Genomic DNA, 13056 nt, shown 5'->3' with positions numbered 1-13056 from the left:
CGCTACATATGGGAAGCAACAGCATGGAAAATCCAGAGCATAATTTGTATTTAATCTTCTAAATGACTTTTATTTTTAGTGCATTTACCTTATTAACAAAATTTGATGTTACTAGAGTTAAAATTAGTTTGTCTTCCCAGAGGAGGCTGCGTGTTGTTGTAGGTGCAGGTCTGGTCTGTGACAAATTGTTGACTGAACAGTTTTTCCTCAGATTTCCCCTCTGTCATTTCTGATTTTACATCCAATCAGATATAACCTATCTAGAGCCACCCACTATGAATGTCCACCTGTGTTTCTTCTTTCTCTCTCTAAGCAGCAGTGTCTGCTTTGGATTTTTCTGTGGCAACATATGCCCCATAAAAAGTTTTGTTTCAAACCCTTAGAATCCTGTTTTAAGACTTGCTGGTTGATTAAACAAATTCATGTAAATATAGTAATAGTTTAGTACCTTTTCCCTCCAATTCAATGTGTTTACCTTTGAATGGAGGTTTTCTGGAGAATGTGTCTTAATCTGTGTCAGCTCAAAAGTGGAAAATTTGTTGGGCAATATCTTCTGTGTGTGGTTGTGGTCATCACAGATTTATTTGTTCATGTTCCCAATAGAATCCTATCCTTTCACTCATTCATTTTTCGTTTGTTGAATGCCAAATATGTGTCAGGTAGTAGGGAAACAAAGAAATCAATAACCTTTTGCCTACCAGTGAACCACAATCAAGTGTGTGAGCAGACACTTGAAGAAATATAGCAACTAGACAGATCCTATAATAGCCATATGAATTCAGTGATATGGGAACACTGATATTTGCAGAAGTCCTGGAAGGCTTTCTAAGGTAGGGTCATTGAACTGAAGCTTGAGGGATGAATAAGACTTGTTCAAGTAGAAAAGAAAGAGGGCCAAGCAGGCAGTCTGATCAGGGGTGACACTGTCAGACTGGGGAGGAGAGAAAGATGAGGCTTTTTCAGGGAATTGCTTGTTGGTCTCAGTCCCAATCTGGCTTGATTGGAGCCTAATATATATGTAAGATTGTGAGCTGGGAAATGAGGTTAGAAAGGATGGAAACAGAAAACAACTAAAGAATTGAATGTGGTAATGATTCTGGTTTAGAAAGACCACCTTTGCAACTGTATAACATTTGCATGCTAGAGAAAACTTGACTTCAGATTAAGAAAAAAAAAACCTTACAAAATCCTAAAACACACCAACTATAAGCAATAATTAATTATCAATAAAATGGATTTAAGTTTGGATTAATAGCTAACATTTATTTGATATTTACTATGAAGAAATGTCATAACTTGCATTTTATAATTTAATTCTCACAAGAACCATGTGGGGTACATAAAATTATTATCTCTATTTTATAGTTGAGAAATATTATGCCCAGTGAACTTAAGTAATTTGCTATATAAATCAGAAATGGATAGAGCCAAGTATTTGAATTAAATTTTGATCGACTACAAATCCAATGTCCCTGCCACAATATTTTCAATTTTTTGTTGTGAAATATACATAACATAAAATTTACTGTATTAATTATTTTAAGTGTATAGTTCACAGGTATTGAATATATTCATAGTGTTGTGTAACCATCACCACTGTCTGTCTCCTCTTGCATTCCCTTTTTATCTCTCTGATTTCCAAATTCATAGTTAGGATACAGGTAGGGAAATGTATCTCCAGGCATATTTCCTTAAAGAAGGATTTTGCTGATACAATGTTCTGTGCTGAGTCCTAGTTTAAAGATTGGACTGTGGGACTTAAATTGGGTGGGATAAATAATTTAAGAGGATGGAAAAGGACTGGTTGGGGGAGTAAGCCCAACTCTCATGGTTATAATAGTGTCTGTTGAGAATTTGTAAGTAGAACAGTAATGGTAATAGAGATATCAGAAGAGTGTAATATGTGGGCAGACCCACAAAATACATAGGCATAGAGTGAATAATGGCACGAATTTCACCAAGAAGTTTAAAAATTCCCCATCGTGTTTAATTAACACATACTGCTCTTAATGAAGTAAGATAGTGATATGGTTTAGCTCTATGTCCCCACCCAAATCACATCTTGAATTGTAATCCCCAAGTGTTGAGGGAGGAACCTGGTTGGAGGTGATTGAATCATGGGGGTGGTTTCCCCCATTCTGGTCTCATGATAGTGAGTTCTCAGGAGATCTGATGGTTTAAAAGTGACTGGCAGTTCCTTCCTCATTCTCTCTCTCTTGCCGCCGGGTAAGAGGTGCCTTGTTTCCCTTCACCTTCCGCCATGATTGTTAAGTTTCCTGAGGCCTTCCTGGCCGTGTGGAACTGTGAGTCAATTAAGCCTCTTTTATTTGTAAATCACCCAGTCTCAGGTAGTTCTTTATAGCAGTGTGAAAATGGACTAATAAAGATAGCAAAGAATGAATGGAGAGGAAAAAGAATGTGACTTAAAAGGGCCTCAGAATGCCAGAGTATTATCGGAAGACTTTGGTCATCCCCCAGTATCGTCTTCCATGATGACCTGCTTACAAATTGCTAGTTTTCAAGCATGGGAATTTCATTAAATTTTCTGTGGCCAACAACATATTTTTATGCCTGCTCAAACACATTCTTGTGATAGTGATATTTATCTAACATATTGCAATATTATTCTAATTTCAGAAAATCTTTCAGTTTTTCTTGTCAAACTGTCATTGCTTAAATAGTAAAATAATGAATATTTATCATTTATTTCCTGCATTTCTAACCATTTTTCAGGGCATTGTGTAAAAATGTATTAGTATTTCTTTCATAATGCATCTTTGTGGTATATTTCAAAGGCAGTTAGGGCCAAGTTCCTGGAATATATCTCTAACTTTTAAGGCATACTTAAAAAAGATTTAATGTTTAAAAATTACTTTGTTTTATGAGTCCCCCAAAATACCAACAAAAATATTAACTCTGTGATAAGTATGAATGTAAAAATAGATTTTATTTGCTGTGTAGTTTGCATGTTAAAAACAGACACGAGATGTTACAATATATAACTTGTGTGCTCTTTATTATTCTTTAATTATGATCCTATTGATTCCCATTGGGGCACCAAGCTGAAGATGTTTACATATTGCTACTAAAGTTTTTCTCCTGTGTAGAAATTTCTTTCAAGGACCATTGCAAATAAAATTCCAGTTTAAATATTTTTAGGCATCGAGTTTTTGGTAAGATCTGCTTTACTTCATGGTGAATGATGCAAGGTATAGCCTATTAGTTCTTTACTATTTAAGTAAAGTAAAACTTGATTTATAATATGATGAAACATGGATATAAGAATTTTATTTTGTTTAGCTATGGTTTCATATAATCTTAATGTAACATGTAACTGTAATAATGTTCCATATAATTTATTTCCATATTCCAAAGACTATGAAAATAAAATCTGTACTTTGGAAAACCCAAAAACATAAAAAGGGCATCTTTCTTTAAAAGATGAGAAGAACATTTAAGTTTTCCTCTTTTACCTCCAGAATAATATAATGGAACCACTTATCTTTTTCAGAAATCAACTCTAAGGAAAGAAGTAGTCAGGAAACCTGTTGAAAGAAAATGAAAGCAATGTATTTCAGCAATTACTTAAATCCTGCAAGAAGATCATGTTTGATGGGTAAGTTTTCGGAATGAAAATCTCCATTGACTAAAGTGAAACTCAATGGCAATTTTAAATGTCTTATCTGCATGACATTGAGAGTTAATGATAGAAAACTTTCATAATTTCTTTTAGTGCAATGATTTAACTCAAACTATGCCCTAAAACATATCCTTACCTCCACCAGGAATCATTTATCATGCCTTGTCTGGTAGAAATATAATTTTTACCTTAAAGGAGATATTGGCAATTCAACTAATTTCATCTGCTTTGGATAAAATTCATCTGATGTTTTAAAAAAAGAATTTTTTAAAAAAGGAGATAAAGAAACTTTTTAAGATGATGGCTATGTGCATTAACTTGATCATGCTCCTTGTGCCCTGGTTGTATTTAACTCTTCTTTGAGCAGAAAGACTATCTTGTCAATCTGGTCATCAGGATATATATATATATATACACACACACACACATACACACACAGACACACACACACACACTTAGCAAAATTTCTACCCTAAATATGTGCAGTTTCTTGCATGACAGTAAATACCTCAGTAAATGTGTTAAAAATAAAAATATTAGCATAACAATAACAAGCTTATGTAGAGATATACCTTTTAATACTACATCACTAATTGTTTACATAATTGAGAGACAATTCATGGGTCTTTCACATTTCTGCACGTCTTCTGAGCAGAGGCCCTGACTGCCTTTATTCCAGGCTATCTTATCAATGATGATTATATAGTGAAAAGCCTTGGAAGATAGAGATAATACCTCCTTCTTAAACAAAGGGCAGATTTATTTACTGCCTGGTATGAAAAAGATAATATCTCCTTTTGGGGCAGGCATGCTTATTGTCCATTTTAAAAGATCAGATTTCCTGGCTGGGCGCGGTGACTCATGCCTATAATCCTAGCTCCTTGAGAGGCGGAGGCCAGTGGATCTTGAGGTCAGGAGATCGAGACCATCCTGGCTAACACAGTGAAAACCCGTCTCTACTAAAAACACAAAAAATTAGCTGGGCATGGTGGCAGGCGCCTGTAGTCCCAGCTAGGGTGGGAGGGTGGGGGGAGGCTGAGGCAGGAGAATCACTTGAACCTGGGAGGTAGAGGTTGCAGTGAGCTGAGATTGTGCCACTACACTCCAGCCTGGCAATGAAGTGAGACTCTGTCTCAATAAATAAATAAATAAATAAATAAGCAAAAGATCTGGGTTTCCTAAGCTTGGAGTTTCTCTCCTATAATGCAAAATGCAATTCACAGCATGTGCCTTCTTGACGATACCCTTAAGATGAGGTTTAGGAATGTGATGCAAACGCTCATACTCTAGATACTTCAATATCGGCAATAGCTTTGAGGAATATACTGAACTTTGTCTGTGAGGCAGGAGTCTCACCTTTCTCATCAGTCTCCATGAAACTATAGCTGCCTTTCCTGTTAGCTTTTGTATATGGTAAAATTTCAGACCCTTCTAAGTCCTTGATAATTTTGATGATGAGCATGGGATGCAGAAAGAGACATGAGTTTCTGGAATAGGAAGAATGAGATCCTTATGATTGATTTAAGGCAATGCCATGTGCCGATAGCAGACGTTTGATCAAACTATATGGTCAACAGGACAATTAATAATCTTGTACTTTAATGGGTATTAATTAGGACGAATTTGGGAGGGTGTTGCAGTCTGAGAACTCAGAAGTAAATTCAAAGGCAGCTGTCTGAATGGTGCCCTGATTGTATCTAACTCTCCTCTGGGCAGGAAGACTATCTTGTCAATCTGGTGGTCAGGCTCAAGTCCACCCTACTGTAACAAGCATTATTAAAATTTGCCCTGGGGAGACCAGAGAGTTCTTAGGTTTATGTGATAATATTTATAGAAAAACACTACTACTGAGTGTCAAGGAGGAAAATTTGAAACCACATGGACAGAAACCAGGCAAATGGCTGGCATTTGCTTGATTTACTCAAGAGATGAGGGGTAGGGTATATAATGCTTGTTTAAAAAGAATGGCAACCAAAATGCCTTCATATGACTTTGTACCTCCTGCAGTCTGTCATCCAAATCTTAGACCCATTTAGAGATGAAAATAAAGTCTTCCGACTTTTCTTTCTTTTTTTGTTTTTCTAAATTATTCATGGTTATTATAAGAGATTCTTGAGCTTCTTTGAGATTTTTTTGTAGACAAACTCCTGTGGGAAGTCATAGATGAGGGATTAACAAGTACTTGAGGTTTTACTGATCCAAATTGGGTTTACGATGGTGATGAAGGTGACCCACTGAAGAATGAGAAACTAAACCAATTTCTTAGATAAATTCTATGGTTAGTCCTGCAGCTCTGGAACACTCCCCTAGTTTTTATATTGAAACTTAAAAGAATTTAAGAGAGTGTTATTTTGGTAGTGGTGCTTGCAGATGCTCCAGATTTAGGTGAATTCCTTAAAAAAGTTGTGTCAGGCTTGAGTTGGGCAAAGGGCATAACCCTTGCACCCCCAGCGAGAATGCGGTGTAGCTGTGGTTGTTATATCCAGGGGTCTCTAATACTGAAATTGATGCTGTTAGCCATAAGAATCTTGCCAATTGATACAGAATTTTAGTCAGAATGAAAACATTAGAAGTTCATTCTGTTGAGTCATGAACTATGAGCTGGGCTACCCCACTTTTTCCCTTTGCATCTTTTCATAAAGCCCTTACCTCACTTCTTGCCCCCTCCCGCCTCCTCTGTAGCTTCTTTATGCAGAAAGATGAATAGGGGTGAGGCTGAGGTCTCCCCATCCTTAAGAGGGATCAAAGGACATATTCACCTAGCTAAGTATGCTAGAGAACTTCAGGGAGAGAGATTTGAACTTGTATGACCCTCTTGGATGCAGGTGTCCATGTCATTATTCTACCTGGTCTTGAGTTGGGAAGGAAGCCCAGGTTCAACTTATCTGACTGGGCAAAGTTTACAGTGGGGTAAGAGACAGTAATGTAAGTTTACAGTTGGTAGGGTCCGTTGGAACAATTCAATGTACTGCTTTTGTTGCTTCTATATTTAAATATATAGTAGAAATTGATGTGAATATGCTTGTACCTTCCATTCTATAAGTACCAAAGGGAATTCTGATCAGGAAGAGCTATCCATAGGAAAGTAATAATACTTTTGGGATTCCACAAACTGGATGACCTCCTCGAGCTATAGTCTCAGTGACTAACGATTTTCCCATCTTGAGCCTCTGGCAAAGGGAGGCAGCTTCCACCTGAGGCACCTTTGGGACTTGACTTTAGATGCATCACTTCCCTTATATTGACACCATGCACACTCTTTTTTTTTTGTTTGTTTGTTTTATACTTTATGTTCTAGGGTACATGTGCATAACATGCAAGTTTGTTACATATGTATACATGTGCCATCTTGGTGTGCTGCACCCATTAACTCGTCATTTACATTAGGTTTATCTCCTAATGCTATCCCTCTCTGCTCTCCCCACCCCACAACAGGCCCTGGTGTGTGATGTTCCCCTTCCTGTGTCCAAGTGTTCTCATTGTTCAATTCCCACCTATAAGTGAGAACGTGCAGTGTTTGGTTTTCTGTTCTTGTGAGAGTTTGCTAAGAATGATGGTTTCCAGCTGCATCCATGTCCCTACAAAGGACATGAACTCATCCTTTTTTATGGCTGCATAGTATTCCATGGTATATATGTACCACATTTTCTTAATCCAGTCTGTCATTGATGGACATTTGGGTTGGTTCCTAGTCTTTGCTATTGTGAATAGTGCCGCAATAAACATTCGTGTGCATGTGTCTTTATAGCAGCATGATTTAAAATCCTTTGAGTATATACCCAGTAATGGGATGGCTGGGTCAAATGGTATTTCTAGTTCTAGATCCTTGAGGAATTGCCACACTGTCTTCCAGAATGGTTGAACTAGCTTACAGTCTCACCATCAGTGTAAAAGTGTTCCTATTTCTGCACATCCTCTCCAGCACCTGTTGTTTCCTGACTTTTTAATGATTGCCAGTCTAACTGGTGTGAGATGATATCACATTGTGGTTTTGATTTGCATTTCTCTGATGGCTAGTGATGATGAGCATTTTTTCATGTGTCTGTTGGCTGCATAAATGTCTTCTTTTGAGAAGTGTCTGTTCATATCCTTCTCCCACTTTTTGATGGGGTTGTTTGTTTTTTTCTTGTAAATTTGTTTGAGTTCTTTGTAGGTTCTGGATATTAGCCCTTTGTCAGATGAGTAGATTGCAAAAATTTTCTCCCATTCTGTAGGTTGCCTGTTCACTCTGATGGTAGTTTCTTTTGCTATGCAGAAGCTCTTTAGTTTAATTAGATCCCATTTGTCAATTTTTGCTTTTGTTGCCATTGCTTTTGGTGTTTGAGACATGAAGTCCTTGCCCATGCCTATGTCCTGAATGGTATTGCCTAGGTTTTCTTCTAGGGTTTTTATGGTTTTAGGTCTAACATTTAAGTCTCTAATTCATCTTGAATTAATTTTTGTATAAAGTTTAAGGAAGGGATCCAGTTTCAGCTTTCTACATATGGCTAGCCAGTTTTCCCAGCACCATTTATTAAATAGGGAATCCTTTCCCCATTTCTTGTTTTTGTCAGGTTTATCAAATATTAGATGGTTGTAGATGTGTGGTATTATTTCTGAGGGCTCTGTTCTGTTCCATTGGTCTATATCTCTGTTTTGGTACCAGTACCTTGCTGTTTTGGTTACTGTAGCCTTGCAGTATAGTTTGAAGTCAGGTAGTGTGATGCCTCCAGCTTTGTTCTTTTTGCATTGGATTGTCTTGGAAATGCGGGCTCTTTTTTGGTTCCATATGAACTTTACAGTAGTTTTTTTTCAATTCTGTGAAGAAAGTCCTTGGTAGCTTAATGGGGATGGCATTGAATCTATAAATTACTTTGGGCAGTATGGCCATTTTCACGATATTGATTCTTCCTATCCATGAGCATGGAATGTTCTTCCATTTGTTTGTGTCCTCTTTTATTTCGTTGAGCAGTGGTTTGTAGTTCTCCTTGAAGAGGCCCTTCACATCCTTTGTAAGTTGAATTCCTAGGTATTTTATTCTCTTTGAAGCAATTGTGAATGGGAGTTCACTCATGATGTGTCTCTCTGTTTGTCTGTTATTGGTGTATAAGGATGCTTGTGATTTTTGCACATTAATTTTGTATCCTGAGACTTTGCTGAAGTTGCTTATCACCTTAAGGAGATTTTGGGCTGAGACAATGGGGTTTTCTAAATATACAATCATGTCATCTGCAAACAGGAACAATTTGACTTCCTCTTTTCCTAATTGAATATCCTTTATTTCTTTCTCCTGCCTGATTGCCCTGGCCAGAACTTCCAACACTATGTTGAATAGGAGTGGTGAGAGAGGGCATCCCCATCTTGTGCCAGTTTTCAAAGGGAATTTTTCCAGTTTTTGCCCATTCAGTATGATATTGGCTGTGGGTTTGTCATAAATAGCTCTTATTATTTTGAGGTACATTCCATCAATACTGAATTTATTGAGAGTTTTATCATGAAGGGCTGTTGAATTTTGTCAAAGGCCTTTTCTGCATCTATTGAGATAATCATGTGGTTTTTGTCTTTGGTTCTGTTTATATGCTGGATTACGTTTATTGATTTGTGTATATTGAAACAGCCTTGTATCCCAGAGATGAAGCCCACTTCATCATGGTGGATAAGTGTTTTGATGTGCTGCTGGATTCGGTTTGCCAGTATTTTATTGAGGATTTTTGCATCGATGTTTATCAAGGATATTGGTCTAAAATTGTCTTTTTTTTTATTGTGTCTCTGCCAGGGTTTGGTATCAGGATGATGTTGGCCTCATAAAATGAGTTAAGGAGGATTCCCTCTTTTTCTATTGATTGGAATGGTTTCAGAAGGAATGGTATCAGCTCCTCCTTATACCTCTGGTAGAATTCGGCTGTGAATCTGTCTGGTCCTGGACTTTTTTTGGTTGTCCAGCTCTTAATTATTGCCTCAATTTCAGAACCTGTTATTGGTCTATTCAGGGATTCAACTTCTTCCTGGTTTAGTCTTGGGAGAGTGTATGTGTCCAGGAATTTATCCATTTCTTCTAGGTTTTCTAGTTTATTTGCGTAGAGGTGTTTGTAGTATTCTCTGATGGTAGTTTGTATTTCTGTGGGGTTGGTGGTGATATCCCCTTTATCACTTTTTATTGTGTCTATTTGATTCTTCTCTGTTTTCTTCTTTATTAGTCTTGCTAGCGGTCTGTCAATTTTGTTGATCTTTTCAGAAAATTAGCTCCTGGATTCATTGATTTTTTGAAGGTTTTTTTGTGTCTCTGTCTCCTTTAGTTCTGCTCTGATCTTAGTGATTTCTTGCCTTCTGCTAGCTTTCGAATGTGTTTACTCTTGCTTCTCTAGTTCTTTTAATTGTGATGTTAGGGTGTCAATTTTAGATTTTTCCTGCTTTCTATTGTGGGCATTTAGTGCTGTAAATTTCCCTCTACACACTGCTTTAAATGTGTCCCAGAGATTCTGGTATGTTGTGTCTTTGTTCTCTTTGTTTCAAAGAGCATCTTTATTTCTGCCTTCATTTCATTATGTACCCAGTAGTCATTCAGGAGCAGGTTGTTCAGTTTCCATGTAGTTGTGTGGTTTTGATTGAGTTTCTTAGTCCTGAATTCTAGTTTGATTGCACTGTGGTCTGAGAGATAGTTTGTTTTAATTTCTGTTCTTTTACATTTGCTGAGGAGTGCTTTACTTCCAACTATGTGGTCAATTTTGGAATAAGTATGATGTGGTGCTGAGTAGAATGTATATTCTGTTGATTTGGGGTGGAGAGTTCTACAGATGTCTATTAGTTCCACTTGGTGCAGAGCTGAGTTCAATTCCTGGATATCTTTGTTAACTTTCTGTCTCATTGATCTGTCTAATGTTGACAGTGGGGTGTTAAAATCTCCCATTATGGCCGGGCGCGGTGGCTCAAGCCTGTAATCCCAGCACTTTGGGAGGCCGAGACGGGCGGATCATGAGGTCAGGAGATCGAGACCATCCTGACTAACCCGGTGAAACCCTGTCTCTACTAAAAAAAAATACAAAACACTAGCCGGGCAAGGTGGCGTGTGTCTGTAGTCCCAGCTACTTGGGAGGCTGAGGCAGGAGAATGGTGTAAACCTGGGAGGCGGAGCTTGCAGTGAGCTGAGATCTGGCCACTGCACTCCAGCCTGGGTGACAGAGCGAGACTCCATCTCAAAAAAAAAAAAAAAAAAAGTCTCCCATTATTATTGTGTGGGAGTCTAAGTTTCTTTGTAAGTCTCTAAGGACTTGCTTTATGAATCTGGGTGCTCCTGTATTGGGTGCATATATATTTAGGATAGTTAGCTCTTCTTGTTGAATTGATCCCTTTACCATTATGTAATATCCTTCTTTGTTTCTTTTGATCTTTGTTGATTTAAAGTCTGTTTCATCAGAGACTAGGATTGCAACCCCTACCTTTTTTTGTTTTCCATTTTCTTGATATATCTTCCTCCATCCCTTTATTTTGAGCCTATGTGTGTCTCTGCACGTGAGATGGGTCTCCTGAATACAGCAAACTGATGGGTCTTGACTCTTTATCCGATTTGCCAGTCTGTGTCTTTTATTTGGAGCATTTAGCCCATTTGCCTCTAAGGTTAATATTGTTATGTGTGAACTTGATCCTGTCATTATGATGTTAGTTGGTTATTTTGCTCATTAGTTGATGCAGTTTCTTCCTAGTATCCATGTTCTTTACATTTTGGCATGTTTTTTGCAGTGGCTGGTACTGGTTGTTCCTTTCCATGTTTAGTGCTTCCTTCAGGAGCTTGTAGAGCAGGCCTGGTGGTGACAAAATGTCTCAGCATTTCCTTGTTTTTAAAGAATTTTATTTCTCCTTCACTTATGAAACTTAGTTTGGCTGGATATGAAATTCTGGGTTGAAAATTCTTTTCTTTAAGAATGTTGAATATCGGCCCCCACTCTCTTATGGCTTGTAGAGTTTCTGCGGAGAGGTCCGCTGTTAGTCTGATGGACTTCCCTTTGTGGGTAACCCGACCTTTCTCTCTGGCTGCCCTTAACATTTTTTCCTTCATTTCAACTTTGGTGAATCTGACAATTATGTGTCTCGGAGTTGCTCTTTTCAAGGAGTATCTTTGTGGCATTCTCTGTGTTTCCTGAATTTGAATGTTGGCCCTCCTTGCTAGGTTGGGGAAGCTCTCCTGAATAATATCCTGCAGAGTGTTTTCCAATTTGGTTCCATTCTCCCCTTCACTTTCAGGTACATCAATCAGACATAGATTTGGTCTTTTTCACATAGTCCCATATTTCTTGGAGGCTTTGTTTGTTTCTTTTTACTCTTTTTTCTCTAAACTTCTCTTCTTGCTTCATAAAAATATGGAACGCTTCACGAATTTGCATGTCATCCTTGTGCAACGGCCATGCTAATCTTCTCTGTATCGTTCCAATTTTAGTATGTGTGCTGCCAAAGTGAGCACTATGCACACTCTTTTTGAAAGCACCTATTGCCTTGCTACTGTGGTCTTATCAAAACTAATGGCTTGAACCTTAGAGGGCTTTTGACTCTCTATCCTGATATTCCTATTTTGGGGTGAGTGAACTCAGATTCAACAACTATTAAGGTGAGAAGGGTTTCACAAGTCTCATTTGTCTAAAGGAAATGGTATTTTCAGGACTATAGTCAGTCTGGATAACATCTTGGTTTTATGTGAAAAAGTGGCAGCTATCCCTTTGTGGGATGGGCCCTTAGCTGTTCAGCCTGAGCACCAGCTATAATAGAACTGGAAATGGACATAAATATTCTGCACAGTGGGCAGAACTCAAGGCTTTTCTCTTGCCTCTGGCCAATACTCCCCTTGACTAACCTTATTATATATTTACCAACTGTAGGTTGTAACCAATGTCCTAGCTGCTGGTGTAGAAAAATTATGGCTGGCAAATTCAAGACACACCTCTTTGGACCCGGGAAGTTATGGAAACAAATTGTAGCTGCTGTTGAAACTGTCTGGGTCCCTCACTAGGTGCCCATGATAAGGGCTCATTCTCTGATATAAACAGCTGGAATTACACTTTTGATCAAGTTTGCTCTGCCCAGATTGCTGTCAGTGCTTCCTGGATCCATCATTACCCTGGGCATGGCAACACATTCACCATCATAGTTTGGGCACAAAGTAAAGGACTCTATGTTTCTGATGCAGAGGATATTTCTGCATAGAAGACTTGTAACTCCTGCCAAAAGTTCAGCCATTTGTCCTCCAGTAAGGGAAGACACAACACATGGGATTGGAGCCCCCACCCATTTCTGGCAGACTGACTACATCTTCGAGGTATATAATGTTGCCTTCCTGCTTTTAACACTTTTTCAGATTATGAAAATGCTTTTCGTGTCTGATTAGCTGGCTCTGGCCAACTATTGTGGCCTTTGAAAATATTTTGTGTTATATATTAATATATGTTTTT

The 13056-nt window shown here is 38.1% G+C and overlaps 1 non-coding gene across 1 annotated transcript; it reads right to left on the bottom strand.

The window, feature by feature from the left end:
• Positions 1-11967: 11967 nt before the first annotated feature.
• LOC123574729 (U6 spliceosomal RNA) lies at positions 11968-12074 on the bottom strand. Its single transcript, XR_006699932.2, has one exon. It is a non-coding gene; the product is annotated as a U6 spliceosomal RNA (small nuclear RNA).
• Between the last annotated feature and the right edge of the window lie 982 nt (positions 12075-13056).

The sequence above is a fragment of the Macaca fascicularis genome, chromosome 7 (assembly GCF_037993035.2).
Source record: "Macaca fascicularis isolate 582-1 chromosome 7, T2T-MFA8v1.1".
Lineage (NCBI taxonomy): Eukaryota > Metazoa > Chordata > Mammalia > Primates > Cercopithecidae > Macaca > Macaca fascicularis.
The sequence above is the reverse complement of the archived record's forward strand: the minus strand, read 5'-3'. Positions and strand labels throughout refer to the sequence as shown.